General features: G+C 47.7%; 1 pseudogene; it reads right to left on the reverse strand.

The window, feature by feature from the left end:
• Positions 1-205: 205 nt before the first annotated feature.
• Positions 206-1311, reverse strand: LOC118653457 (annotated as a pseudogene).
• Between the last annotated feature and the right edge of the window lie 4567 nt (positions 1312-5878).

Consider the following 5878-nt stretch of genomic DNA (forward strand, 5'->3'; position numbering starts at 1 on the left):
GGAAGCCACTCTGCAAGCAAAAAGATACTGTGCATAAGGAGAAAAGTCATAGTGCAACAATTAATGTCCAACCTGAGTCACCTCAGAATGTTACATATATTGAATTCTTAATTCATGTAATATCGTGAACTCAACTGCTTGGTTGGTGATAGAGTTGACCTGGTTTCAGGAGGATTATTCCTGAAATAATTAAGGAAAGGGGGGCTCAATCTTTCTTCTTGGTTGCTTGCTCCTCCCCAGCACCTTCATCTTTCTTCTCATCATCAGCTTCTTGGGCATCTTCTCCTTCACCTTCACCTCCCTCTTCCTCCTTTGTGTCCTCAAATTCTTCCTTGGCACCTTCTTCCTCTTCCTCTCCTTCCTCTTCCTTAGGCTCTTCCTTCTCCTTCTCTTCCTCTTCATCTTCTCCTTCAGAGGGGGGTTCATCCTTAGCTTCCTTGGCTTTTGCAGCCTCGATGGTCTCCTCCACCTCAATCTGCTCATCCTGGACATGGCTTGTGTATTAAGAAGGGAAGGAACGAGCAGAAATCAAGCAGGAGCTGGTCTGTAAACCACTGTAGGCAGATTGGCCAAAGGCTTGGGAATAATGGAAGTAACCGCTGGCTATGCTTCCCATAATGGTGAAACTGAGCCAGGTCTCCTCACCTTCTAAGAGTTTCCTATAAGCTGAAATGTCAATGTCCAAAGCCATCTTCACATTGAGGAGGTCCTGGTATTCTTTTAAATATCATGCCATTTCACTCTTTGTAGTTCTCAACTCATTTTCTAATTTGTTGATTGTGTCCTGCATAGCACTAATGTTGGTGTTCTGCTTATCTTCCAGCTCTTGCAGCTGCTTTTCCAGCACTTCGTTCATGCCCCAGCATGGTTCGATCTCCAGGGTCTTGGCCTTGAGCAGGTGGCTCTCGGACACCTTGTCCTTGGCGGTGCGCACTGCTTCAGTGTTCTTGGCAGCATTCTCAGTCAGCATGGTAAAGTGGCTCTTGAACCATTTTTTGGCATTCTTCATGTTCTTGGCAGCCAGCTTCTCGTACTGGGTGCAGATGTCCTTGAGCAGGGCAAAGAGGTCAGGCTTGGAGAACATGTCCATCTCCACGGAGATCTGATTGTACTGGATCTGCGCCTGCAGCTCAGTGATCTCCTCTTCATGCACCTTCTTCAGAAAGGCAATTTCATCCATCAGGCTGTCGATGAAATTTTGAGCTCAGCATCGGTGAGAGCTGCATCGTCTGCACCTTTTTGTGCTTCCAGCAGCTGGCACTCAGCATCCTGGCAATTCAGCACCTCTTCATTGTAGCACATCTGCAGGTTTCACCCAGCACCTCCCAAGCCCCAGTGCCTCCTAACGGGGTCCTGAGGCTGCACCCCCATTCTGCTGCCCTCTTCTCGCTGGGGACTGGGGCACAGTGGGGCGGGGCACAGGCATCCCATTTTCAACCTGCGCCTGCTCCACCAGTGTCTGCAGGTGGCACAGGGGCAGACAGTGATCCCAGGGGCAGACAGTGATCCTGGAGGCCCTCGCCACCCCTGCCAGAGCTCAGCCATGATGGTCTGGGGTGAGACAGCCCCACAAGGCCTCATGGCTGCAACTTGGACCTGCTTCCTTAACCAGGGACCTGGCGTTGGGCCAGCGGCAGCAGCTTTTCCTCCCCAGCCCTGAACTCCTAGGGCCTCCCCGGGCAGCAGCGGCCCTGAGCCCGTCGCCTCTCCCTCGATCCCACCAAGGCTTGCTTCTCACACTTCCTGAAAACCTTCTCAGCCCACATTCCATAGTAATCAGTTCGGGCTAAAAGGACTGGGGACTCCAGCAGGCCTGAGGGGACTGGTGCTGCCATATTGTGGCTATGGGTGACACTATCTTTGTGACGAAGTGACCGTTAATTTGCACATTTCCCTGTTATTAGCTAGGACTAGTGACCTGGTGCATGAAATTTGTGCACGGGGGAAGGGGTGTTCCTCAGCCCGGCCTGCATTCTCTCCAATCTGGGACCCTTTGAAGGATGTCCTACTGCCCGTTTACAGAGATCAGGCAAAAACCAGCAGTCGGACATCCCTCTTGCAATCTGGGAACTGCTGGCTCCTAACCACTCACCTGCCTGCCTCCCTGCCTGATTGCCCCTAACCATTCTGCCTGTTGGCCTGCTTGTCCCCAAATGCCCCCCACCACTAGCCTGATCACCCCCAATTGCCCCCCCTGCTGGCCTGCTCACCCCCACCCTCCCTTCCCACTGGCCTGCTAACACCCAACTGACCCCCTTCTGGCCTGCTCACTCCAAACTGCCCACCCCTCTGCTGTCCTGATCACCTCCAACTGATGCCCACTGATGGCCTGCTTGCCCCCAACTGGCCCCCCTGCTGGCCTGCTTACCCCCAACAGCACCACCCCCCACCAGCCTGATCATCCACAACTGCCCTCCCCTTTTGACCTCTAACTGCCTCTACCTGGGCCCCGCCACCATGGCTTTGTCCAAAAGAATGTCCAGAAGGTCTTAGGAAGGTCTCCCAGTCTAATTACCATATTATCCTTTTATTAGTATAAATAGAGGCCTGGTGCATGGGTGGGGGGCCAGCTGGTTTGCCCTGAAGGGTGTCCCGGATCAGGGTGGGGGTTCCCTTGGGGCATGGTGTGGCCTGGGCGAGTTGCCTGTGGTGGTTTGCTGGCCGGCCAGGCCCCATGGGGTGAGGGTCCCCGCTGGGGGTGTGTGGCCAGCCTGGGTGAGGGGCTGAGGGCTGTTTTCAAGCTGGCCACACCCCCTTCAGGGCGGGGGTCCCCGCTCGGGTGCCTTTCCAGCCTGAGTGAGGGGCTGAGGGATGTTTTCAGGCTGGCCACACCCCCTTCGGGATGGAGGGTTCCACTTGGGTGCCTGGCCAGCCTTGGTGAGGGGCTGATGGTTGTTTGCAGGCTGGCCAAGCCCCCACACAGGGACCCTCACACCATGAGGGTGTGGCCAGCCTGGGTGAGGGGCTGATGGCTGTTTGCAGGTTGGCACACCCCCTTCAGGTGGGGATCCCCACTGGGGTGCCTGGCCAGCTTGGGTGAGGGGCTTAGGGCTGTTTTCAGTCTGGCCACAGCCTATTCAGGATGGGGGTCCCCACTGGGGTTCCTGGTCAGCCTGGGTGAGGGGCTGATGCCTGCTTTCAGGCTGGTCAGTCTCCCCAGTGGGGTCCCTCAGCCCATGGGGGTGTGGCCAGACTGGGTGAGGAGCTGAGGGCCATTTTCAGGGTGGCCACACCCCCTTTAGGGTGGAGGTCCCCACTGGGGGTGCCTGGCCAGCCTAGGTGAGTGCTGATGGCTGTTTGCCTGCTGGCCACGGCCCGGGGCAACCCAGGCTCCTAGACCCTCCTTGAGCGGAGGCCATGCCCAGCTGGAAACAGTTATCTGGGATTTATTTATCTTCTATAATTGAAACGTTATAGCCTTGAGCGGAGCCCACAGCTGGCCGGGGAAGGCGGGAAGCTCGGCTTCATCCATCACCAGGGACAACCCAAGCCTCCTGTTTGCTTCAGCTCTGTAGCCGCCACCATCTTGGTTGGATTTATTTGCATACTCACTCCTGATTGGCTGGTGGGCTTTGGCTGGTGAGCGTGGCTTGTTGGTGTAGGGGAGGTATGTTCAATTTGCATCTTTCTCTTTTATTAGATAAGATGTGTCTTCCTTTTGTTAAGTTGTGTGAGTTCCCTATATATTTTGGAAATTAACCCCTTATTGGCTGTATCATTGGCAAATATGTTCTCCTGTATAGTGGACTTGTTGTTATCTTGATGGTTTCTTTTGCTGTGCAGAAGTTTTTCTTTTTGATGTTGTACCATGTTTATCTTTTTCTTTGCCCCAGGAGATGTGTTGATAAACATATTGCTATGAGAGATGTCTGAGATTTTACTGCCTGTGGATTCTTCTAATTTTTTTTATGGTTTCATGACTTACATTTAAGTCTTTTAATCTATTTTTAGTTTTTTCTTCTATATGGTGTAACTGGATGGTCTAGATTCATTTTTTTTTTCATGTACCTGTGTGATTTTACTACACTATTTATTTAAGAGACTGTGTTGACTCCACTGTATACTCTTCCCTCCTTTGTCAAATAGAAATTGACCATAAGGGCTTGGGTCAATGTTTGGGTTTCTTCTGTTCAATTGATCTATGTTCCTGTTTTTGTTTTAGTAACAGGTTATTTTGAGTACAATAGCTTTTTAGTATAACTTGATATTTGGTAAAGTGATTCCTCCAAATTTGTTCTTCTTGTTCAAGATTGATGTGGCCATTTGAAATATTTTTTTTTGGTTCCGTATAAATTTTGGAGTTTTATTTTTTTTTCTGTATCTGTGAAATATGTCGTTGGTATTTTAACATGGATTGCATTTACTCTATAGATTGCTTGTGTAATATGGACTCTTTAATGTTGTTGATTCTACCCATGGATGAACACAGTATATTCTTCCACTTGCTTATATGTTTCTCTATCTCTTTTATCAAAGTCTTGTAGTTTTCTGAATATGGGTGTTTTATCCTCTTGGTTAAGTTTATTCCCAAGTATCTTAATTTTTTATTGCAATGTTTAATTCTTTTAGATTCTCTTTCTGAGAGTTCATTATCTATAATAATAAAAGTGCAATATGCTAATTAGACCATACGTCCTTCTGGATGACCTTGCAGATAAAGCTGCAGTGGCGGGGGCTGAGGCATGAATTTTGTGCTTTGGGCCTGTAGTTGGTGCATGAAAATGCCATAGAGCCCTAGCCAGTTTTGTTCAGTGGGTAAAGTGTCGGCCTGCAGACTGAAGTGTACCAGTTTGATTCTTGTCAAGGGCATGTACCTTGGTTGTGAGCACATCCCCAGTAGGGGGTGTGCAGGAGGCAGCTGATCGATGTTTCTCTCATCAATGTTTCTAACTATCCATCTCCCTTCGTCCCGGTAAAAAATCAATAAAATATATATATTTTTAAATGCCATACATATTTCGATGTTAATTTTGTATCCTGCTAAGTTGCCGAATTCATTTCTTAAATCTACTCTTTTTTTAATGGGTTCTTTAGGGTTTATTATGTACAATATTATCTCTGAATAATCACAGTTTTAGTTCCTCCTTTCAAACTTGGATGCTTTTTATTTCTTCTTCTTATCTGATATCTATGGCTACCACTTCCAGTGCTATGTCAAACAGGAGTGGTGAAAGTGTACTCACTTGTTCCTGTTCTTAGGAGAAATGAGTTTAGTTTTTGCCCATTGAGTATGATGTTGGCTGTAGGTTTGTCATATAAGGCTTTTATTATGTTGAGGTATGATCCCTCTATTCCCACTTTGCTGAGAGTTTTTATCAAGAAAGGGTGTTGGATTTTGTCAAATGCTTTTTCTGCATCGATTGATATGATCATGTGGATTTTGCCTCTCAATTTGTTTATGTGATGTATCACATATATTGATTTGCAGATATTGTACCATTCTTGCATCCCCAGAATAAATCCCGCTTGGTCATGGTGTATGATCTTTCTAATGTAATGCTGGATCTGATTTGCTAGAATTTTGTTGAGGATATTAGCATCTATGTTCATCAAGGATATTGACCTGTAATTCTCTTTCTTTGTGGTGTCTTTATCTGGTTTTGGAATTAGGGTAATGCTGGTTTCATAGAAAGAGCTTGGAAGTATGCCTTCCTCCTGAATTTTTTGGAATAGTCTGAGGAGGATAGGTTTTAGTTATTTTTTGAATGCTTGCTAGAACTCCCCTGTAAAGCCATCCAGACCAGGGCTTTTGTTTGCTGGAAGATTTTTCGGTCGCTGCTTCAATTTCTTCAGTAGTTATCAGCCTATTTAGGTTTTTTTATTCTTCCTGATTGAGTTTTGGGAGCTTGTATTTTTCTAAGAATATGTCCATTTCATC

The sequence above is a fragment of the Myotis myotis genome, unplaced genomic scaffold (assembly GCF_014108235.1).
Source record: "Myotis myotis isolate mMyoMyo1 unplaced genomic scaffold, mMyoMyo1.p scaffold_m19_p_4, whole genome shotgun sequence".
Classification (NCBI taxonomy): domain Eukaryota; kingdom Metazoa; phylum Chordata; class Mammalia; order Chiroptera; family Vespertilionidae; genus Myotis; species Myotis myotis.